The 25,587-nt window shown below is 45.0% G+C and overlaps 1 protein-coding gene across 2 annotated transcripts in view; it reads left to right on the forward strand.

The window, feature by feature from the left end:
* Tiam1 (TIAM Rac1 associated GEF 1) overlaps window positions 1–25,587 on the forward strand; it is a 351,773-nt gene that overhangs the window by 117,668 nt on the left and 208,518 nt on the right. The window lies entirely within an intron of this gene.

Below are 25,587 nucleotides of genomic sequence, written 5' to 3' on the forward strand. Positions count from 1 at the left end.
CTAGGGGCCTGGGATGTCAGCATGATCCAATCCTCTGTCCTCGGTAACATGGAGATTCTTCTAGAACAGTGACTGCACTTCCTTTTGTCTTGTACTCACAGGGTTTGGCACTCCTGTGCTCAGTGGAAGTTCATTGCATTATTAACTGGAATAGATAAGTATATTGCCAGAGTTAGAAGAGTGGATAGTCCTTTAAAAGGGGCTTGATATATGGTGCACACTGTTCTGAACCTCTTGTACATACTAATGTAACACCCACGGGAATCTAAAAAGTGGGATCCTAAGCCTATTATTTTTTCCATTTTATGTGCAGAAAGTGCCAGCGGTAGTTTAAGTGACTTGCCCACAGTGGTTCGGTCATATACGGGATATGCCCTTCAACTGGAACTGATTTGAGGCCCCAGCAATGGATTCTCCACTCCATATCACTACCCTGTACCCCACATTGCTAGAGTTTTGGAATGTTAGGATATTTTAGCAATATCTGGATGAGAGCCTACTCAGAAGTGAGAATATCGGGCCGTCCAGATTTTCTTTCTTCTTTTCAAGATGATAACTTCTAAGATATTGCACTCACTTTATGTTAGGTGACAGTTGAGGTGGGGCAGGGAGTTGGGGATGCACTCTGAATGATTGGTGTTGCTCAAAGTGAGTTTGCTTGTTTGCTGGTTTCTGAGTGCCGTTCAGGAGGGAGCTCTCTGCTGAGTTTGCCTTGTGTTTTGAATTCCACAAGACACCAATTATTTAGGTTTCTCTAACAAGCATAGTAGATAGAGGTTTGCTGGAATTAAGACCCAAGGAAATGGGAGTGAGAATCTAAGATAAGGCTGACTTAGTTTTACCTTTCTCTGTGCTTTAACTACTTCATATCCATATTGTGTATATGTTGGAGGGGAATGTTTCAATGAACAGAGTTCCATGGCAGAGCAATACCCACCCCAGCACCCCCAGTGAGGACCTCTGTATCCACCCCCAACACTCTCACTGATGACCTCTGCGTCCACCCCCAGAACCCCTTCCCCCAGTGATGACAACTTACTTAAGTACAATGTGTTATCAAAACTGGGGAAACAGATAATTTTAAAAAAATTGACCCAGTTTTTGCAGATTTTTGCCTCTGCATTAGACGTGGTGTAAAATCTGAGTGGTGATTTTTGGTGGGCAGGAGAAGCTCCGACTAGAGCCACAGTAAACATTTTCCAGACGCAGATGGCTTTCTCATTGAACTGTTGGCCTGAGCGCTCCAACACGGCTACAGTCGAGTGGAATGTGAAGACCAGCAGCCGAGATGTGGAACACGACCGAGCAGCCTGCTTATTTCATTTATGGTCTTGGAAGACCTTGTGGATATTATCTTCAGTTTTTGTTGCCTTTTCAGAAGGAAGATATTTTCTGGAGATAAAGGATAATTCAAGGTCACAGGGTCAACCAGACATCCGGAGCTCCTGGGCAAAGATAAACAGATTTATTTTTCTGGAGAGGCAGGGATTTTGACTTATCAGATAAGAGGTACGGGTGACAGAGACACAAAGAGCATGGTACAAATTTCATGGTTACTTCGAGAGTGGATTTGTTTTAAAAATGACAGCCTTGCATGAGTTGGGCTCAATGTTGCTTGCCTGGCTTGCTGGTGAATAATTGCTCCTGTCTTGGAGAACCCGTCACACTTTAGCCTCAGCCTCTGCCTGCCCTGGATTTGAGCTGTCTGTGGGAGGGCCTGTCTTCTTGGCTTGACTAGAAGCTCTGGAAGGGCAGGGCTATCTAAATCATTTAAAAAAAAAAAAAAACACCCAAAATTCTTCTCCTCTCTCCCAGCATCAAGAAGAATGGACCTCTCTTCCAGACTCTTCTTACTCCATCCATTTTATGTTTTTAACTGGGCCTTGGTTATATGATATGTATATTTGAAGCCAATGAGGCTCAGTCATGGTGTATGATTGCCATTTTGGCCTGTCCCAAGTCAGGGTGACCTTGTTCTACGGTCCTGTAGGAGCAGTGTTGGAAATGGCCTATGAACTTAATGGATCTTCTTCTTTAAAAAATGTCAGTAAAGTTTAGCTTGTTTTCCAATGTACCGCGGGGCTTTTTTTGCATTTATTTATTTATTTTTAAAGCATGATACCTTCTCTGCTAACTCCTGGGGTATTTATCTAAGGCTTTTCTAATTCATAGGTGGCTGCTTTTGGACATCTAGGTTGCAAGGTTGTTGGCGGTGGTCTGTGAGTGTGACCTTCTCAGATTGTCATGCCATGCGTGGTCTTTTTTTTTGGAGGGACCTCCAGACTTTTTTTTTCTGATATGGGGGACTCAGGGGCAGTAGTAGCATGCCCTCCAGATCATTTGGTTACAGTGCAAACCTAAGCCGCCCTCACAAATGAGCACCCAGAGAAGCGGTGTTATTGAGGAGACGTGAAGACATATCTTGGACGGTGAAGAGTGTGACGGCCTGGAGCAGGAAATCAGGAGGGGATGCTGTGCTGACCCCACATGGTCTGTGCATTGCTGTTCTTGGCAGACTCTGCTGCTTCCTGCCTCACCTTGCTCTCCCCTTTGACTCTGCCTCAGGGATGCTCAGACTCTACTTGCCAAATGGCTCTGACTTGGCGCTGTATGGTCTAGTCAGTTCCTCATGACCCTTCCTCTAGATAAGGGGCTTGCTCCCCTCGTGTTCCTGGTCCAGATTTCTAAGTAAGAGTCTGGCTATTGCCGGGAGAAAGGAAGCCTGTCTCCTCCAGGCGGTCTGAGACCGGCCTAGGCAGGCACACACACGGCAGAGGTGATGGGAGTATTGATTGGCGTGGCTACCCTGTTCCAATAACAGAACAATGAACTGTTGTTTGGGTTTGACTCTAGCTTGCAGTGGAAAGGCCTAGCCCATTCCTTTTTGGCCTTGCCTTGCTTGGCTTCTGAGTCATTCTGATTGAAGTCTCATTTCTAGCCAGTAGAATGAAGAAACAAGTGTTGAAGTGTTAGAATCTGTTTCTAGGGGATGAGGACTTGATCAGTCCTGTTACTGACCAGGTATTGGATGCATGACTCACCAGTGGAGAGTCAGTATTAAATTTAGAAGATGCTTCCAACCAGGTGAGATGGCGCACAGCTGAGGCAGCAAGATCATGAGGTCTAGCCCATCCTGGCTCCAGAGCCAGTTCTTGGCTAGTCTGGAAGACAAGATGAGAACTGCCTTCAAGAGCGGAGGAGGAGGAGGAGGAGGAGGAGGAGGAGGAGGAGGAGGAGGAAGAGGAGGAGGAGGAGGAGGAGGAGGAGGAGTTCTTTAACCCATACTCTGTCTTTTTATACACACTCATTTACTTTTGGAGAGCCTAGCATTGACTTAAGAAAAATACATATTGCCAAGCAGAGACTGCAGTTTTGTGCTTAAGCACGCCTGTTGTGTTGGAGGTTACTGGACGACAAAAGTGTGGCAGGACCACACCCTTGTCTTCTCCAGCCTGCTGTGTCTCCTGGTTAGCTCAGCTCATGGAATCTGTTTCTCACCTGAAGGTGGAGTGAAGGTGTCATCCACCTGCTGGTGTTAGGATTCAATGAGTTTTTACAGTCATAGGTATTTTCCTAGGTCAGGGTCAGGGTCAGGGTTCAGGAGTCCATAAAGATCTCGCTCTCTGGCCTTCTAATTGTATACCAAAAGGAGGAGTGCCCCTACCTTTCCTTTCAATCTGTCAAAGCATTTTCTTTTTGATAGATAGGGCCATGCAGCAGACGGGTGGGTTTATTTGTCTTATAGAGAATGAGAGTTGGTGTCTAGGCATGTGTGTCCACATGCTCTCATGAGCCACTGAGAATCAATAAAAATGTCAATGTCTCCTTGAAAGCTTTGGATTTTAAGGCAAACGTTAAGTTAACTTTGTTTGTGTTAAGGGAATAACTAAACCGGAGAGAGACATTTATGAGCTGGTGTCCTGGCTCTGATGACAGGGAAAGCCAGTCCTGCTTGTGCTGGGGATCACTCACTTTGCTTTTATGAACTCGAAGTTAAAAATCTTAATGGGTTTTAATGACCCTAAATGCCATATTGAATTTCAGCTTGGGCGGTTTCAGATAACACCTCTTCAAAATCGGTGAGTTTTACTCATGACTTGGACTATAATATATACCCAAGACACAAAAATCTTCCAATTGAAAAGAAAAAAACAACAAGAGACCTTCACATTTTATAACTTTTGCTGTGAGAAACAGAAACTTTGTGGAGCAGGTTCTTGAGTTTTCTTAGCTGAAGGAAACTATTTTATCTCTCAGTGGACCCAAACGATTCATTCTGTCAGCCAAAAGGAGTGATTTCCTTTCTTTGCCCTGGGGTTTGAAGAAATAATATATGCAAGTTGTTCAATTTAGTTAACTGAGCTTTATTCCTTTAAAGACAATATTAATAGGTTGTTATATACGGCAAGTCCAAACTGTTACAGTTTGAAATGGTACCAGGAATTTAACAATGGAGTGGTGGGAATTTCAAGAGGAAACCTTTCTTGCCTTGCAGACACATTTTCTGTGTCTTTAAGGGTCCTGAATGCTCAAATGTTAAAAGAACATCTATAGCCATAGAATTCATTGCTCTGGTATAACCTAGTAACAAATTCTGTAAGGAAACACTCCTTAACTTGCCCTTTAGTTCTGCCTAGAATGCCTTTGACTACATGAGAGGAGCGTGGGGAAGGCTGAGCTTCATAGGTCTCTTCATCGTCAGTTGTACAGGCTTAGCGGTCAGTCGCGTTACCTCACGCCGCGTCAAATTATTCTCCCTAAGTGGCTAATGCACTTGCTATTTTAATTGATCTTAACTCTGCTCTCATACCGAGGGAGCAAGCGTCATTTCAGACCCATGAATGACGAGCTACGCTATAAGGATGGTCAAGTCCTGCCTGTACCAAGAATTTGGGGCAAAACAGCATGTTTGTCATTGAATTAGTGTGTTTGGATGCTTAACATATGTGGAAGAAAAGAAAAGATGTAAGCTATTTCCCATGGCTGTCTTCAGTTTCATTTTTAGTAGATTAAAGTTATGTGGTGGTTTTTTTGAAACACATATTTTCACTTTTCCCTTGATCACAAGAACCGTTACTGTTCTGTGGGAAAACAGACCCTGGTTCCCTCAGGCCATCATACCCTTAGTCATTCATTCAGAGAGATGGCACAGAAAGTAAGATTGTCTTAAGATTTTCCGCCTCATTCTGAAAACAGGTGCTCCCTTTGTGAACTCAAGGGGCCGAATCCATGCGGTCATCTCGGCCGTGTTTCAGCCCTGGTTCTGAAGAACAAAGGCATGATGGTCTTTGCCCTGAAGATTGACGTTTGCTTGCAGAGATTAGGCACTTCCTGTGACCTCTGGGTCCTAAGGCTGCTGGTGCGGAGGGGGATGCCCAAGGCAGCCAGCGCAGGGAGGTCTGTGGGCCCTTGTGATTTGCACAGAGACAGGCTGAGGCTTGCTTAGGCAGTTAGCAAGCCCGGTGCTCCCATTCATCCCACAGCACGGCACCAAACAGCCCCCACCCCCTTTGTTCTCCCTGAACAGTCAGCGTGGAGACCTGTTGCTCCCATCCCCTGAGATCCTTTGCTTCTGTATCCCTTTCAATTCTCTCCCTGGATGCTGCAGAAAACAGCGGGCACCCTCGCGTTGCTGGCTCCCAGACCGCCATGAAAGGGTTTCTTTCTGGAGAGAGAGGTTCGTTCCACACAGAACTGCCTTTGACAGGGATGGCTTCCCCAAGCAGAGCAAAGCGAGGACATAACAGGTTGGCGCTACGCCAGTGACAACGGCTGTAGGCTGGAGCAAAGCTTTATCAAGTCTCTGTCCTGCCGTCTCCTTTCTGGCAAGGTGTACTGGGCAAGTTAAACCGAAGTGTATTGGTCAGTCTGACTGTACTACTTTAAACTAGACACCACATGGGGACCACGAGGGGCTGAGGTTTGCAGGCAATTAACAAAATGTCCCAAAGTACAGGAAGAACAATTCCAGATTGGCGCCAAGAATGCTTTTAATTTATACAGAGCTGCGGTTGTACAAGTGGCAGAATGACTTGCCAACATTTTCTTTGTCTAAACTTCAGGGGAAAGAGAATGGATGGTATAGTTTGTGGTTTATTTCAGAGAAAATGGGATCGATTCCCCAAACTCTATTTTCATTCTTGAAGAAAAAGAAAAGGTCCATAGAGCAAACCTAACAAAATGCCATGTGCTCGTGTCGAGTGGTGCACGTGAAGGGGTGTTATACTTTTCTGCTTTTTCTTTTTTCTCCAGAAGAAAGGAAGGAAGTAGAGAAGAAAGGGAGGGAAGGAGAAAGCAGTCAGAAGCATGGAAATTTACCAGTGCCTTAAAACCGTTTTTACGTTTGTGGGTGCGGGGCACATGTGTGTGGAGGAAGACTTGCAGGAGTCACTTTCCCCCCTCCTAGCTGGTGGGCCCTGGGAATTGAACTCAGGCAGCCAGGCTTGGTGACAGAATTCTTGACTACTGAGCCACGTCACCAGCCCAGCATTGCTTTGTGACGTGAAAAGGTCTGTGTGGGAAATTGGCACTTACCATTTTTGTGACTTTGGCCCAGCCAACTTCTTTGCCGTGGCCTGTAACGAGATTTATAAACTCACGTGCCATTCCTCCCATAGCGGTTTTCTTTCTTCACAGCTGAACATGGTATCCGAGACATGAAAGACATCTCAAAAGTTGATCTCCCTTCCCGGACCGTACTGCATTACACATGTCTAGCTGTTTTGAAGACAAACCCTCATTGCTACTGTGGTATCCTCAATACAGGTTTTGCTAGAGAACCTTAGGCTGTTGCGTCAGGGGAATAACGCTTGGAAGATTTCTAAGTTGATCGCATTTGTTGAGGTCCAGCTTAGAGCTGGGCAGTGTTTTCCAGGAATCAGACTGACAAGTCGCCGATTATAGCCGCTCCTCTTCTGCTGCTGAGATAAAGTACCACGACCGGAAGCAACTTCATGAAGAAAGCATTTACATCGGTTTATGGTCCCCAGGACTAACCCATAATGATGGCCTGAGCAGGGAGCCGAGAGATTTCGTTCCGGACACAACGCGGGCGGGAAGGAGAGAGGACTGGGAGAGGAGCGAGGCTGGAACCCATTCTCAGCCATGTGCTTCCTCCAGCAAGGTTCTGTATCCTGTTGGTTCCATAACCTTCCCAAACAGTGCCACCAAGTAGAGACCAAGTCTCCCAATATGTGAGCCCCTGGGGGACATTTCCCAGTCAGGCCTCCTCACTCTCTCATCCTGCTGACGGCTAGCCTGACCACAACAATGCTGCTGCAGAGATGGCAGTTGCCGACGACCTTGAGGGTAGCTGGGATTTCTGTTCAGACCCAGCCAGGACCACCGCCTCCCTGAGAAAGTGTGATTTTGAGGTCTCCACAGAGACGGGAGCAGGCTTCCTTCCCGGCAGTTCACACTGGACTCTGCAGAAAGAACATTCCAGGCAGGAGGCACTGCAAATGGGGGGCAGGCAGCAAGGACTCGGGTCACAGGCCCTGTTTATCTGCGGGAGGGAGGCTGGACCCCAGCACCAGCTCCTCCGCTGCTCTTCTGAGATTGTTAGATGGGTTTTGAGGGGAAGATGGGAAATGATAGTGCATCTGTTACTTTGATTACAATTCCTTTCATATTATAATTAACTGCTAACTGTAATTATAGGACTTCCTCTAATTTAGTTTAGCACTCTGGGGACCTCTATTAGCCTATATCCCAATCAATTTTGCAGCCATTAAGGGGGGAAAGCCATGTTCCTGCTGAATTTTAAATCCACTGGGAGCCTGTCCCACTCACTTGCTAGCATGCCTGCTTTTCTCACAGGCCTGAGGTTGGTGTGTGGCGTGGCATGCTGCATCATGTATCTTGCATGTTGATTCCCAATTATGGCAGAGTTTCATAGACAGTTGTTAATGAATTCCACGCATCTTGTGCCCTTTTTTAGTAACCTCCCGGTCAGTACAACAACAATTTTTATCTCACAGCCAAGGGAGCTGCTCTGTCCCCTCCTCAGAATAGATGTTGGAGTCTGTACTATCCTCTTTTCTGGCACCTCCTGCCACCCTCCTGGCCTCTGCTAATGCGCATTTATGTTTTCCCAGTTGGTTCCCGTATTAAGTTTTCCCGTCCTAGGGAACAGGCTGGCCTCCTCTGTGCCTCTTTGGCATAGCTGGTGATTTACTGTGTTTAGGGTCATGTCATTTGTGTGTGTGTGTGTGTGTCCCCACAAAGTTGCCTTTGGTTCCCTTTCCCCTGCTGATTGGATCATTGCTGCGCCCGCCGTGTGCTCCTGTTGACCCCGGTAGACACTGGCCTCCTGGAGGCAGTGATTGTTTGTGAGGCTCACTGTAACCTCACTAAAAGTGGCCTGGTTAGATGGCGAGTCATCTCTAGACAGGTGCCCTGTTACTCATCTTGAATAATGGCTGTGGCAGGTGATAGGCAGCTAAAATCAGAAGAGGCCAAAGCCTCATGCGTGAGGAAGGAAAAGGCTACATGAACCCTGTGAGCCAGTGCCCTCTGATGTGTGAAAAGATTTTCACTCAGAGGAGGTTTTGGTCCATCCTATCCCTCTGACCGTGGCCCCAGCCTCACTGCCCCCTCTTCCTGTATCAGAGGGATGCCATTGTTCACCCAGTGTTTCCACACAGAGGCTACAGTTCACACTGGGGTCCACTTGTGGTGTTGGGCCTTATTGGGGTTTGGACAAATCTACTGTTATACAAACGACCCCCAATTTATGGTAGTTTGACTTAGGCTTTTTGTTTGTTTGTTTTGTTTTTGTTCCTTTGTCTTTCTGAAGGTGTGGAATTGATTTACAGTTGGATCTTTTCCCCGGGCTGGTCATGCCATGCTCCAGCCGCAGGTGATGCTGAGCAGCAGCAGAGCCTTGTGGGAAATTCTTGGTACTGTACCGAGGAGGTTCCATGGGCTGCCCTGCTCTAGACTGGTATAGGCGTCGTGACCCTCTCCACTGTAAGCCAGGGGACACCTGTGATCTGCGGAACCCGTTTCCACGCCCTGAATCCCCCAAGCTCCACCTAGGTGTTCTTCGCCGTTCGCCACTGCCACCCTCTTATCACTGAGGTGACGACATACAGCCCTGAGCCTCCCTGGAGTAGTGTACTTTGGGCTTCCTTCCATGTTCCCTGTGGCCTGGTCATTTCTCCTTGGGTCTGAATAACGTTGTGTCATGGGATGGCCATAGCTCCTTTGTTGGAGTTGTTTGTGTGGTAGACTTGCATCACCGTACGCAGCTTCTGCAGGACATCACAGTTGCTTCCGAGCTTTGAAAATTAGGAATAAAGCTGCTACGAACATTCATCTGTATAATTTTGAGTGTACATAATAAAAAGATATATTTAAATATTATATATATTTTATGAGGGTTTTTTTCTTCTGATTATGAGGAAAACGTATGTCTGAATATGTAGCATTTGGAAAATGTAAAAAGAATTCTTAAACAATCCGTACCAGCCTATTTATTAATTTTATGTAACAAAATACGTGAAATCGAAACTCTGCCGGAAATGTAGGACATATGGTTATTGTATATTATTACAGTTGGTGGTAAAGACAAGAAAGATTTAGGGCATTCCAAATTCTGGTTCTGTTTCTATTAAAACTGCCTAAGCGGCTTTTTATGATGCTCAACATTCAAACAAACAGTGCCAGCTTGACAGAACAGCTAACAGAGGCCCCAGCAATCTTCTCTGTAAAAAGTGTAGCGATGCCAGCCGTGGTCTGTAATGCCAGTGGGGGGGCACAGCGATGCCAGACGTGGCCTGTAATGCCAGTGTGTGGGGACAGCTATGCCAGCTGTGGTCTGCGGTGCTGGTGGGGGGGGGGGACAGCTATGCCAGCCGTGGTCTGCGGTTCTGGTGTGTGTGTGTGGGCAGCTATACCAGCAGTGGTCTGCAGTGCTGTTAGGGGGACTCTTTGATGTGGCTATGCCAGCAGTGATCTGTAATGCCAGTGGGGGGACCTGGCCATTGATGTGGGATTGTGTGGATCTTATGATCTGCATAGTCTAGGGTCCACTTCTGGCATCCTCTGGGTAAGAGGCAGAGGGCCCTGCTGGGTGTGCTGGCAGAAATGTGGAGATGGCGGTAGTGTAATTATTCCCCTTATTGACTCACTGACCCTCATGCTTTCCGCCTTTCATCTTTCACCAGGTCCCCAAACCTAACGCAAGTGAAAATAGTATTCCATGAATTGTGTGTGTCTAGCAAACTGTAAAAAATCTAAATAGCCATTATTTCTTCCTGACGGAAGAAAGCAGGTCAGAGAAGAGGAATGCAGATGACGGATCTCGTAGCCTAGATTGCTGCTTCTGGCTGCATGAGCACACGGGCAGGGCTGACCCTGGCCCTGCCATGACAGGCTTGTAGATGGATGATTGGATGTGGGCCACGGTGCCAGGGTGTGATCTGCAAAGGTGTCTGGTAGACAGATCTGCTTCTCCTCATTGGCTCCTCGCAGTGCGTGGCTGGTGCCACTGCGGAGTGAGTGCCCAGGCCAGGGGCTCATTTTCCCTGTGGCTAGATTTCTACCCAAGTAGAAGGAGTTGGGTCTTTTGCTATGAAGACTCTTCCAACTTTGACTTGCTGTTGACCCTGGAAATTTTACCCAAAGAAGAGACAGTAGCATTCACTTGTGCACAGACTGGATGGAGTTCAGCATCATGTAGTTAAAAAATGTTTTTAATGAATGAATATCGGTGTATTTTGACATAGGTACTTTACAAAATTCTGGACTTGATTGCATATTAAATATACTAATATAAATATACATATATGTATACTATATGGGGGACTGGAGAGATGGCTCAGTGCTTAAGAGTACTGACTGCTCTTACAGAGGACCCGGGTTCAATTCCCAGAACCCACATAGCAGCTAACAACTGTCTGTAACTCCAAGATCTGACACCCTCACACAGAGATTCGTGCAGGCAAAATACCAATGTACATAACACTGAAAATTTAAAAAATACATACCATTTAAATATTCAAATATACTAATGTACATAATACAAATGTACAATTTTCATTAGACTTTTTTCTTCAGCTTTTTTACTTTTCAGGAACCATAATGAAGTTTTATCTAGACACTGTTAGTCTTTTGATCTAGAGACCAGTTTCTTGAGGAGCTGGTATTGTGGTTCCTCCCTGAGACTCTTGTTGGACACATTTCTAATAAGCCCACTGTCTGTGTCCATGTAGACAGATGCCCTCGTGTTCTTAATTCTTGCACTGAAGTGTTGTTCATAGGAAAAGTGCTTTCTCTATCTCTCTCTATAAGAATAGTCAAAACCAAGATCGTATTTACACTGGAGGGGACAGGGAAGTTGACTGATGGATTGCTTGTTTTCAGTGACAGTGGGCATCCTTTCTCTGAAATGTCTGGGACCTGAAGTGTTTCAAATTCCAGAGGTTTTGGACTTTGCAATATTTGCAGAGACTTAACTCTTATCTATTCTTCAACTCCATCAAAGACCCCAGAGGAATATAATATTACCCAAGTAAACCGGAAGTGCATTGTAAGCAACTTTTAAAACTCTGGAATTGACAGACATCTTGCTGCCTGGACAGTCACCCAAAATTTCTCTGTAACATTGTGGACACCGATCTTCAGCCTAGAGTCCCATAGTATCTGGCAGACTTTTTCATGAAGCAGGAAATTTCAAAGACAGTTCCACCTGTATTGGCAGTTTGTCAGTGACTTTCTTCTGTATGTGCAGAATGTCTGGCAGACTCTTTTATGAAATAGGAACCCTGAAGGACTGTCTCACCTTTAGGCAAGTTCAGCAGTCATTTTTCTGTGGGTCCTGCATGTCCAGTTCATCATATAGTCCAGGCAAGAGCACTTTCTTTTCCAAGCGGCTAACCAACTCCATAAGGAGTCTCTTCAATGCCCATCATCCTCTTGAACTAGATTAGTGTTGCTAGGAGCAGATGTGTCTCATTGTCGTGAAAAGTCCTAAGTTCTTAAAACACTTTAAATGCCATATTCTATTAGTCTTTGAAAGGTTTCAAGACTATCCATCTGAAATATATCTCTGTACACCTGGAAAACCTAACCAACATGACTACAAGCTTGACTATTATAGATGACTCTCTATTAACCTGTATTTCTTAATTATCCATTACATTTTTAATGAGTTGCACAAACACAATACCTTAATCAAGAGCAGAAATATACATATAACAAAATTGACCTTAAATTTGTATCAATAGACTAAGATCCATACCAGTGCAAAGTATTCATCTCTATATCATATCTCCCTTTAAATGTAAACAAACATTTATAAACAATATTTGGGAATTAGGGCATAGTTCTCTTTAAGCTGCTTCCTGATTTTTGTTGGGCAAAGTAATTTTAGGGTTTATAGAGACCTTTCAGAGGGTCTTAGTCCATCAAACCACATTAGTCTGGAAGGAATCCACATGTTCTCATCCTATGTGGAAACAAAACCAGAACCTCTTTTCCAAAGCAACATAACTATAGACTTACATTTTGAAGTCAAGATATCTTTAAAATATATATGTTAGTTTAGCTTAGCAGACTGTACAATGAAATGTCTCAATGTACTTAGCTTATTCATAGTCAAAAATTTCAGAGACAACGCAATAATATACATAATCTAGACTCTGTGTATATTCCATCTTTATGTAGCTTTTATCATGACTGTTTGTACTCTGTTTCTTTAAAGACTGTGTGTGTTATATGTTATATATTTTTCTCTCTCAAGCCTATCTACATTTTAAAAATACATTGTGACCTATTCGGAGGTTTATTTCTGTCTCAATCTGTCTTTTTTGCATATCTGTAATTATTTTCTGACCAGGAATGCCCCTCCCCCCCAGTGCTAAGTGGTCATGGCTGGGACCAACCACAGTCCTGCCTGTTGGCTCCTCCCAGTCTTACATGGTGGAGGCTTGCTTGCTGCCTCTGAGAGCCATGAACTTTGCTCCAGCTCCAGGGTTGCTGCCGGTCTACGTCAGTATTAAGCAGTTTGTAACACATTGCTTACCGACCGCATATAAGTGCTCAGCCTCCTGAAAGAGCCAGAGCTGTTTGTACAACTAGCATGGACCAGGAAGCCCTCCCTTAAAGAAGTTGCACAGTCTTCACTGGCTGCAAATGCTGAGTTTGGAAGACCTCTCTTAAAGGAGCTGCAGCGTCCCTGCGTGCCACCAGCAAACAGAGCCCATCCGGAAAAAAAAAATTGACTACCAAGAAGCTGTGCTAAATTTGTTCTTTTGTGTCTAGAAAGCTCTCTCAGGTTTTATGTGGATGTAGGTGTCCCACGTTGGGCGCCAATCTGTTGGTGGAGACTGCTCATTTGTTTCCCAGCTGCCCATACCCTAATAATAACACAGAAACTATCTTAATCACATCACTGCTTGGCCTGTTAGTTTAGGATTCTTATTAACTAACTCTTACCTCTTAAATGAACTCATTTCAATTAGTTTATATTTTTACCACGTGTCTCGTGGTTTATGGGTAAGGTTTCAACTGTCAGCTGCATCTGTCTCCTCCTGCAGCTACATGGTGTCTCCCTTAGTCCTATTCTCTCTCTACATCTCTGTTCAGATTTTCTGCTTGGCCTTACTCTATTAAGCCATTGACCTAAGACAGCTTCTTTATTTATACCAATGATAATAAAACATATTAACAGTATACAGAGGGGAATCCCACATCATATATTAAGCATAAGAATTTCACATGTGAGTGGAGAGACATTATGCAGAGAAATTTCCTGTGTCGTGCTTATCAGAACAGGAGCTGATTGTCACTAGCAACATTTACCTTAAAGCTGTGTGACATGAGTGTCATCATAGCTGTGGGTGACGCAGATCACACCCACAGCTTGCTTTCTTCCTCTTCTTCCGTGACAGAATCTAGGTTCTTCCATGTACCAGGCAAGTGCTTTACTTCTGAACTGTAGTCCCAGCCATGTTCTCACATGAGCTCAAAGGTGCTGATATAATTATACAAGTCCTATTTTTTGTTTGTTTGTTTATTTCTCAAGACAGGGTTCTGTGTGTAATCATGGCTGTCCTGGAACTCACTCTGTAGACCAGGCTGGCCTCAAATTCACAGAGATCCATCTGTCTCTGCCTCCCAAGTGCTGGGATTAAAGGTGTTTCCACCATCATCTCCCTGCTTTAAATATGGAAAACTTGAGGCATGAAACATACAGGTAACTACACAAGTAGCCTTCAAGATAGACTCTCTTTGTCCTCTCTTCTGGCCACTTTATCCTGTTTCTTGTACCTTGTCAGCAGATCTGTCTTGTTTACATAGCAGATGGTGTGTGTGTGTGTCCCCATGTGTTTGTCCATCCGTCTATCCGTTTATGTCCCCGTCCATCCGTCTGCATATCTGGTTCTGATGTGACTAACTTTTGCTCTGAACAGTCTTTCAATTTGCATTAAAAGTTAGTTATAATGAGAAAGAGGACAATGGTTCCCACACACCACAGAGGAAGATTGTCCATTCCCATAGTACTGTGAGCTCTTGCCTGTGCTATCCTCTTAGGTTCATTCACAGTCTGTTTGTGGGACTTATGGTAGAATGCTGTGGCTCTAATTTTGACATTGAAAACAATCTCAAGTTGCTAAGTTCTGAAGGATGATAGAGTACAGAGAATTATTCAAAAAAATTAGGAAAAGATATACTTGAGGTGCCTTTTTCCCTAGTGTCTAACTTAAAAAACATAAAACAAAACATTTAATGATGTATTTACTCTGTTCCTTTTATATCCTCAAGCCCATTTGGGTGTTATGTATTTCCTAGAATATTCTTTTATGTTCATTCATTCAGCTTGGACTTCCTGTGTTCCCAGTACTGTGCTGACACAGGTGGAGTCTCTGAACACCTGTGGACACCACAGGACGAGTGGCCCCGAGTGAGTTACAAGGATGCATTCAGCCAGCAAATATCTTCACTTGTTCTGCTTAGATCCTGGCTCTGCTCCCTGGGTGTTGGACTGAGCACGATAATTTTGAAACAGCAGGTCCTAGCAGATGGGCACAGCTGTCAGCTCAGGAAACCTGTCCCTTGTCCTAGACTGTTCAGATGATTGGCGACATAACCTTGGAGAGTCGTTTGGTTTTCCTTTCCAGGTTTTCTTTCTGGAAAGTAGAGGGTAACAGCACATAAAGCTGATCTTAATTAACAACACCAGCTTCAACACTAGGTACCCTGAATGCTCTCCTCCCTATTCCTCATGCTTCCTTATTTGCACGGGCATCTACATGGTGTACAGCTATGCTTTTTCAAGATGCTTTCAGACCCTGTTTAGATACAGGACTTCCCCTCGGTCTTGAAGCTCACTGGCACGGACCTTGCAAATGTCACCCCGCATGGACTAGCGTGTGGTGCTGGTGGACAAGTTCAGTGTCAGATTGCACATATTTGCAGGATGGGATAAGAGAACTGTGGTTATGTGCAGATGCATCAGGACAGAATCCATCCTACGAGGTCCTGGTGAGTGACATGTAGCTCAGGCTTGAGCCCAGTAGGCGTTAACCAGGTAGCATTTTGCACTGTCTTGGTCTTGCTTCATGGCTCATGACCCTTAGAGATCACTGTTTTCATTGGAAGAGGGAATGATCACAACTTTGTGTTGTTTTAAATTATGACAATGATGGCCATGCCTTACACTTCTGAAAGATGTTCATAATACAGAGCAAATACAATGGAAAAATATATATCCATGATATTTTTGTATTTTGAACCTCCCACCTGTCACCTGAATGCTGGGATTCTTTTTTTTTTTATATTTTATTTATTTATCATGTATACAATATTCTGTCTGTGTGTATGTCTGCAAGCCAGAAGAGGGCACTAGACCTCATTCCAGATGGTTGTGAGCCACCATGTGGTTGCCGGGAATTGAACTCAGGACCTTTGGAAGAGCAGGTAATGCTCTTAACCACTGAGCCATCTCTCCAGCCCCCTGAATGCTGGGATTCTACACTATTATTGTATTGTTTTGTTTTTTAAAAAATAGCAAAGATCTCCTTTAGATGAGCATTTAAAATATCACCAAATGAGTAAGAAACTTATTTTTATGTTTTGAGTTTATTTTATAAATTGTAAAAAGAAAAGACACATGTGGGCACCTTTCACTCTTGCTGTGCTTGAGTTTTTGTTTTGTTTTTTGTTTTTTTTTGCTAAGGGCACAGCATTGTGCTTAAGGACGGAAAGTTTTTCTCAGTGTCCACTTGAGTTCTGACATCATGAGTGGGGAGGCCCGGCCTTGTAGAGTCAAGGAACCACACTAACTGTAAGAACAGAGAAAGGAGAAAGCCCTGAGGGTTGCGATAATCAAGTGTATCAGGCCCTGGCTCTGTCAATAATCCCAATGCTTGGGCAGCTGAGGTAAGGATTGCTGTGGGTTCCAGGTCAGCGTGGGCTGCATAGAGAGATCCCATCTCAGAAAACATATGTACACACAGGCAGACCACCTCCATAGAATGCACAGGGGCCAGGTTTCGGCAGACTGGACCATGGTAAAACATCCTAAAAGAACGTCACTAATGGGTAGGTTACTCTGTAGTGTCCGAGTAAATGGCTCAGTTTTATCTGTATTTTGTATGTGCTTGTGTGTGAGTATGATGCCTGAGGAGGCCGGAAGGGGACTTGGGATCCCTTGGAACTGGAGTTAGAGGCAGTGGTGAGTTACCTGAGAGGATGCTGAGAACTGAATCAGCTCCTTTGTGAGAGGAAGAGAGGATGCTGTTTCCTGCTGAGCCATCTCTGTAGCACCCCCCACCCCCCCACCTCTACCAGATGGTTTTTCTATAGATAGGATTCCTGCTTAAAAATAATTCAAACTAACCCAAGATCAGAAGGCATTGATTCCTCTTCTTATTCTTTGAGTCTTCTTCTTTTTCCTTTTAATTTTGAGATTATAATATGATTGCATCATCTCCCTTCCCTCTTCTCCCTTGTACTCATCTTTGCTCTCTTCTTCAAATTCATGTCCTGCTTTTTCATTGTTATTACATGTGTATATGTAGATATATATATATATTTTAAAGTATGACCTGCTCAGTCTGTATGATGTACTCCTATGAGTGTTTTCAGGACTAACCATTTGCTATTGGATAACTAATTGGTATGCTCTTGAAGAAGGATGCTTCTTCAAGAAATCCCACACTAGCTAAGAATTGAGTATAACAGAGGGTTATTTATTTAGGGGTAGTCTCATAGATCACAATCCTCTGCTTAAACAGGGAACAGCAACCGAATCCCACAGCCAGAAAAGAGGCTGGACATCGGCATAAATAGTATAAGAGGCCACACCCAAGTGGGTGAGTAACTTAAAGTCCACTGGCAGTAGGAATTCCTACAGCATGCTCTTCCCTGGGGAAGACCATTTCTCCTGCTATCAGCATTCCTTAGTTGCCAGTACTTCTTTTTGTAGGCCTGAGTCCTTGTGGGTGTTCCCTGTCCGCATTAGCATGTCTATTGTTATTGTCGTGTTCAGTTCCTGTTTAAGCGGTAATGTTGGTGAGATGTTATGGGTGTAGCTTCTGGCATTCCTAGGAGATGCAATCTCCCAGTAAGCTCCCTGGTCCTCTGGCTCTAACACTCTTTCCGCCCCCTCTCCTGCAATGCTTCCTCAACCTTAGTGCAGGCGTTGTATTGTAGAAGTATCAATTGGAACTGGGCTCCATAACTCTGCATTTTGATCAGTTGTGATTTTTCTGTAATGGCCTCAGTCTGTTGCAAAGAGACGTTTCCTTGGTGAGCAATTAGGACTACACTTACCTGCAGGTATAAGGATGGATGTTTGCATTGTGGTCTGGGATTATTCAACTTTGGTGTGGAGCTGGTTGTGGATTCTCCTCCAATTCCGAGACTTCACTAGCCCTGGGCGCCTTGGGTAGTGTTGTTAACTGAGTTCTGTTGCTGCTATGAAATGTGATATGGGAATTCTTATAAAGGGTGACATTTGACTAGGTGGCTTATGTCATAGATGGTCAGGGTGGCATGCAGGCAGACAGGTGCTGGCGAGGGAGCTAAGAGTGGAGAAGGAGCTACATCTTGATCCTGCAGGCAACGGAAAGTGGCCTGTCATACTGGGAATGGCTTGAGCATACACGAGCCCTCACAGCCCACCTCCACAGTGACACACTTCTTCAACAAGCCATACGTCCCAATAGTGCCATTCCTTGTGAGCTTATGGCGGGAGCAGTTACACTCAAACTACCTCATTAACATTTTATCAAGACACAGGGTGCTTCCTAGACATCACAGATACTTAAGTGCCTGTCAAGTGCTATTTTAGATGATGAGGCAGTCAGGTTTCTGAGCTCTGACACTTAACATCTTCCTTCAGTTAATCTCTCATCACCATCCCTATCGTGTTTACTTAGTTTTTATTGTTCCTATATCAACTTGGCCGAAACTGTGGCCAGTGACTGCTTCTGAACTAGAGTTTCACATCTGGAGGGGAGCCTGTGAGGTCTTCAGTACAGTGCTGACACCCTTAACTAAGGGGTATACCTAGGAAGGGAAGGCAGAAACTTGTTCAAGGCTTCTGACAGAGACAGCTCTACAGAGTTTGGGAGGAAGAAAGAATGGAAGAGACTCGCGTACACATGCAAAGCAGGTTGGACTTTGCAGTTTGGTTCAGAGGATGCTGTGGTCACTACAGATGAATGAATCCATCTGCAGGCTAAGATGAGCTTGACAGCCTGGTCCCAGCAGACATTCAGCAGGCTGTCTAGACCACAAGGGTACACCCAGCAACATGGCTAGCATTTTAAGGAGGACCTTGAGAAGGTGGAACAGAACCAAAATGTTGGTTGACGCCCTGCCAAGCTATTGGGTGGCCGAGGAGAAAGTAAAAGGCAGGTATGTTCACCTTTTATGTGCTGTGAAAGGCTCATGCAGCATGACTGAGAGGTGGCCTGAGTTGATTTAGCAAGAGGAAGTTTGAGCCACATCTTTCAAACTCACCCAAGACTTCCCCCCTTTCTTTGTAGTCTTCTGTTTTTGTTGCTAATAAATCAAAGCAAGGACTAAGATTTCAGGGCAAGAGGTTTGCTTTGACTTGTAGTTCTGGAGGCCCGGCATCAAGGGCAAGCTTTTGGCAATGTCTTTCCTGCTGGCAGAGGTCTCAGTTACCACAGAACACCACGTGGTGAGAGTTGGTAGAGCTCCCTGCTCTTAATAAAGCCTGGGCCAGGTACTCAGGAGATGGCTCAGCTACTGAGCGTCTGCCACACAGACTTGAGCATCAAAGTTTGGAGTTCATATCCCCTAGAAACTCTTGTAAATGTCAGGCTGGCCATCTGTAATTCTGGAAGGTCGAGACAGGTGATCCAAACAGCAACGTGGCTATCAAGAGAGGATATTGGCAAGCTATAGGTTTGACTGAGAGACCTTACCTTAAAAGAGTATGGTGGAGGAGTGATTGAGGATGGTTTCCAACATCAACTTTGGGCCTCTGCAGACAGACATGCGTGCTATACACACACACATACACACCACACACACACACACACACACACACACACACCCCATTCAAACTTGTGTGCGTGCTCCCAAAAGACCAACTATAAATGCTAATGAAGGTTCTAGCTCTTGACACCTCATGATGGCGTTTAAATTTCAATGTGTTTAGGAGCGGGCAAATGAAATTCATGTTGTAACTGTCCCAGAAACCATATAAGGAATTTCCTGAAACTTGACGCTTCTCAGACTGCAGTCATGTGACTTATTGTGTATCCAGGGGAGCATAGATACAGAGGAATTCTGGATTTCTCTCTGCTTTTTACCATCAGTTGAACAAGTCAGCATGCAGGGACCACACTGATGCGTAGATGACGCCCATGACAGAAGTGTGTGCAGGCTTTGGACTACGGGGGAATTCTGGATTCTTTGATGCCCCCTTTACATGTCTCTGTTTCCCAGAATGCCTTTCGGGTAATGTATCCTCCCCACTTTGCTGTTTGTGTATGGTGGGCTGGGTGGCGGGGACTAGCTAATTTTGATGGTAGCCTAAGCAGAATGCAATTAGGGAAATCTTGTGCCAAACACGTTTCTGCGCCAATGTTTGCCCTCATTAGCACGTGTAATCAGGAGTTTGCTTTAAACACTGCCTGACCTTTCCGGTGGAAACGTGAAGTGTATAGAGAAAGTGGGCCTGTGCCCTGTGTATGGCAGAACATGACAAACAATTCCAACAGCCTGAGAGTTGTTCCCTTGAGGATCCCTGCTACAGCCAGATATGTAGAGGTATGTATTGAAGATAGCATGCAAATGTGCACATGTGTCTGCACACGTAGGTGAGTGTGCACACCTATTCCTGCTGTGTACTTTAGCTTCATGGGAAAGTGTGAGTAAGGAAATAGAGAACAGGTATTCTAAGAAACAAACACAAGAGGTGGGAAGACCATGTGCACACACACGCACATACATATGCACACACACGCACATACACATGCACACACACATACACATGCACACACACATACAGAGAGAGAGGGAGAGAGGGAGAGAGGGAGAGAGAGAGAGAGGGAGAGAGAGAGAGAGAGAGAGAGAGAGAGAGCGCAAACGGAAGCTCTGAGAAATCTGGCCGGACAGGTACACACACAGGCATGGACATTCTCACACATACCCTGAAAAAAAACAGAAGAAAGAACTGAAGGTCTGCACACACACACACACTCTACACTGCAGTACTCCTCCAACCCCCCAGAAACGCCAAAGAGGAAGACGTAGCAGCACCATTTAAACAGTTGGAGGGGAATGAAGGATGGTAAGAATGCGCAAAAAGGCTCTACTGACTGGATTTTAATTCTTAGAAAGCAAGTTTCGCATGATGGCCTCAATGTGTCGTGTGTCACTTTGACGTAGGATATAGCCACCGTCACTGTGGCAAGAGTTCTAACAGGTCTCATAATAAAAGCCCGGAGTCAGATATTGGGGAAAATGCTGGGAGATCAGAGAGATGAAGGAGCAAACCACAGCCATCTTACCTACTCCACTTCCTCTCGCCTTGATCAGTTCTCTCTCCACCCTGGCATATCACTTCCTGCCTGTCTGTACAGACCTCCAGATCTCTATGGTTATAGATCTCTAGTGGCTAGCCCCGCCCTCTGATCTTCAGGCAAGCTTATTTGTATGAACAGGATATCACCACACATCGTGAACAAAAGTGTGGCAGAGTCATTGCTTTTCACCCCAGGGGAATTTGGCGTGGCACAGAATGTGGGGTGTACTTAGTGCTGGCATTTTGGTACATGAAAATCAATGCATCTTGTTCAGGCATAACTATATATGTGATAAAAATAGAGCTGTTTATTTTCTTTCATCACATAAAGGTGATAATGTTGCATGGTAGACATTGGGAAGAAAAAGTAATCAAGAAAATAACTATTTGCCTACTATTGAAATTCCTGTTGATATTTTAGATATTTTTCCTTACAAATATTTATTCTTTATTGCTTTAGAACATAAATATATACAAATTTGGAACATATACACACATATGTACCCCTTTATAAACAAATCTCAGTTACCTGGATAGCGGTGGCAGCGCTATGTTAGCATCTGTTACGGTGCTGGTGGTGACTGGAACTTGTGTCTTTTTTGTTTTTCCTTTTTCAAATAGCAAACTGATGATCTTTACTTTATATAATGTATTGGTTGAGGCTCATCCTAGACTGGAGGCGTCTTAGAAGATAGTTTATAAGGATAAAGAGCCCAGAGTGAGAGCGAGAAAGTGAGGTCTTTGGCCTTTTCAACAGATGTCCTTAAGAGAGTCGTTATTCACGACGCAAAGCTAAAGAGTATGAAGCATTGGTTATAAAATAAACATGGCGAATTCGTCTTTCTTCTGGCTTTTGCCAAATTTCCCCTTGCTTTCTCTTGTTATAACCAAACTGGGCATCACCCGTTAAACGTAGGCTAAATTCCAATCTTACTGAATGTAAAGAAAGATTTAGTTTTTCTTTAGAAAGGAGTGTAATTATATTTAATAGGATTGTGTGACCAGAGGAATAATCAATGCTTGTTTTTCTTTTGTCTGCTCATTTCTGACCCTCGGTTGTCATCTTTAATCCTCGAGGTGGCCTGAATTTCTGGTTCCAGCTTCTGTGAAGCAGAACTTGCTCCATCTTGCTTTGCTCCTGATACCAAGTGTTCTCCTGCCAAGGGCAGAAAGCTTCCCTTCATTCTGAGCAGGGAGAACCAGAGGCAGGATGGGTGAGGGCAGAGTGGTGTGTGGGCCCAGGCAGACCTTGCACTAGTGAGTCCTCAAGTGGACTAGGTTGTACAGCCTTTCCTGTCCATCTCTTCTGTCCTTCTGTCCTGCCAGACAGCTCCCAAATAATGCTGTGGAGACTTATGAAAGCTTGGCCTTTAGCTTAGGCTATTCCAACTTGCTTTTATAATTAACTAACCCATATTTTAAAGTCTGTGTTCTGCCAAATGGTGTCACCCCTCTTCCATCTTACACCTCCTGTTTCCTCTCCATGTCGGGCTGACAACTTTGTCCTTCTTCCCACAGTCCTCTCCGTCTCTGGAAGTCCTGCCTTGCCTCTCCCTGCCTAGCTATTGGCCATTCAGCTCTTGGCAAAGAGAGCTCTTTACAGTGTAAACAAATTCCTGGGCACTCCTCTTCCTCCACTGTGACTTTCAGGCCAATTAGAGGAGAATCAGACTCTGGCTCCAAGGCTGGGAATTGCGTGCTTCTGTGAGGCTACTAATCTCCCTCACAGGGTAACAGTGTTGTAAAAGGAGACACTTTGATAGAGCTAAGTGGGTGTGTATGGAGTAGCCTGTTAGTCTGACAGCAAAGTGGGCCTACGAAATGGAGGGAGGGAGCCAGAGATGCTTTCGTGTCCATATTCCTATTGTCTGCTGCGCTGGGCACCATCTTGCTGTCCCTTTCACGCCTTATCAATAATCAAATCTTTATGAGGAGGGTCTGTTCTGGCTCACAGTTTGTGGGTTTCAGAACATGGTTATTTGACTCTTGCTTTGGGGCTTGTGATGAGGCAGTGAAGGAAGCTGCTGTTATTTTGGTTGTAGGTAGACAAAGACAGAGATTGGTGGGAGCTAGGATTTCTGATGATGTAGCTTCCTCCCTTTGGGTCCTTCCTCTTAAAAGTTTCATTGCTGTCCAATAAGCTGTGTGTGTGCTGGAGACCTGGGACTCACACAGGCTTCTCCGGTCTGGTGCTAAGTTTAAGGGAAGATCCTTTGCCACCCATAGGGTGTGACCTATTCTTCAGGTGTTGTCTGGGTAACAAGGAGGCCATGTGACCGACAGCTGTGGTAGGCAGGGGGAATGTTTGATGGCTTTGGTCAGCTTAAGGGTGACAGTAAAAGCTGGTGTTTACAATGAAGATTTGGGGATACCAGGAAAGGGTGGTGAGTAGGTGGATTTGCAGAACCAAAGGAGGGACTTCCATCTGAAAGATGGAGCAGATCTTTTTAATGGAGACTGGAGGCTAAATTTTATCATCTAAATTCTCTGTCTCTAGCTCCTTCTGTGTGGGTGACATCATGTTATAGTCAGTGTCTTCCCAAGTGGGCTCAGTCTTGTTCTCATCCCTGCCACTCCTTCAGAGAAATTCCTAGAAGTGTCCCGCCTCTCCTTCTGCTCCCCTCGTTCTCTGGCAAGCCCTCAGTGCCTTGCTCAGTACCTACCACACAAGAGATGCTCAAAACCATTTATTTCAAAGCCAATATTTTGAGATTGTAGTTTTCTAAAATTAATCTTATATGTCATTTGGACTCCTGGCATCTCTGGCTACCTGAGTTTCTCAAACTCCACTTTCCCCTCACCCCCTTCTCTCTTTCATTCCTTCTACTTATCTTTGTGGTCACTGTCTGTGGTGGTTTGAAAGAAAATGGCCCCCAAAGGGGGTGGCACTATCAGGAGGTGTGGCCTTGTTGGAGGAAGTGTGTCACTGTAGGGGAGGGAGTTTGAGGACTCTTTTCTCAAGCTTCACTCAGTTCAACAGTCAACTGACTTCCTGTTTCCTCTGAGTCAAGAGGTAGGACTCTCAGCCAGGTGATGCCTTTAATCCCACACTCAGGAGGCAGAGACTGGTGGATCTCTGTGATTTCAAGGCCAGCCTGGTCCACAAGAGCTAGTTCTAGGACAGCCCTCAAAGCTACAGAGAAACCCTGTCTTGAAAAACAAAATAAAACCAAAACAAACAAAAAAGATGTATCACTCTTGGCTCCAGCACCACATCTGCCTGCATGCCGCCATGTTCTCTGCCATGATGATAATGGCTGAACCTCTGAAACGGTAAGGGAGCCACCTTAATTAAATGTCTTTATTTCTAAGAGTTGTGGTGGTCATGGTGTCTCTTCACAGCAATAAAACAAGCTCTAACTAAGACACTGTCTTTGTTCAGTCTGATCTCCACGGCTCGTCTCCTTCACACTCAGTGATGCCGCGTTCTGGCTAAGCGGGGATTGGCTAGGTGGCCCCGGGGGCTCTGAAATCTTGCTTCTTCTGTGTTTGCTGTTTAAGCCTCTCACTTTGCGGCGCTGGTGAGCGCCTGTGCCTGTGAGTCACAGCATCCTGATGAGATGCAGCCTCTGACCTCTGCTCTAGAAAGAGCTCCCCAAAGCCAGTATTTTATGCCAGGTCCTCTCTGTGGTGGCTCTAGACCCCATTGACAAAGGCAGATTGTGTCTTCCTGCGTTTTTTACTGGGAGAAAGCGTTGCTAACTTGAGATGTTCTAGAACTGCTGAGAGCATGAGGGAAATGAGCCAGCTCACTGGGAGGGGCAATAGGCTAATGAGTTCTCCCCTGGGGGCCAGGATAGCTCTGGACTCCTCAGTCCTTCTCCTAAATCGCCCTAGGGTGCTTTCAGTTTTCTCTTTTCATCACCTCTGCAACTGAATTAATTAAATTTTAAGAATAGCCTATTGTTTTCCAAATGAACTCACTTTGGGAATAGCCCAAGTTCACAGAGGACTCTACAAGTATGGTGGACACTCTTTAACCCCCCCTCCCTCCCCCGAGAACTGCCTTTGAGTTAGCTGTGTGGAGGAGAAAGAATCTTAGAGCCTGGGAACTGATGGAACTCTCCAGGGGGTCCTCACTTCTGTGCAAGTGAGAGGCTTTGGTGAACTGGTAGGAGACCTTGGTAACTGCCACACCTCATGGAAGCAGCCAGTTAAAGCCGCGTTCCAAAACCCTCTGTGCTTTGAGCCTTATTGAAAGCTTCATTGAAAGCTCTGGTCCAGGTTGAAAGCGTGTCTTTGTCTGAAGAAGTGTTGCCCTTGTCACATTGGAAAAACAATTTGTGGGCTTTTTGTTTGTTGTTTGTTTGTTTTGAGACAAAACAGGCTCACGCTTGCTCGTGTAGCTCTGGCCACCCTGGAACTTGCTGCTTAGATTAGATTAGACTTGAACTCACAGAGATCCACCCGCCTCTGCCTCCTGAGTTCTGGGATTAAGTACATGCACCACCAGCCATGGCTAAAATAATGTTTTTAAAAATTTATTACTTTCTAATGATGTGTGTGAGTGTGTGTGTACGTTTGCACGCATGCATATGTGTGTACGTGTTATGTGATAAGAGTTCAGGTGCCTG

This window comes from Microtus oregoni, unplaced genomic scaffold (assembly GCF_018167655.1).
Source record: "Microtus oregoni isolate MIOR12 unplaced genomic scaffold, Mior012 000030F_ref0000283, whole genome shotgun sequence".
In the NCBI taxonomy this organism is placed as follows: Eukaryota; Metazoa; Chordata; class Mammalia; order Rodentia; family Cricetidae; genus Microtus; species Microtus oregoni.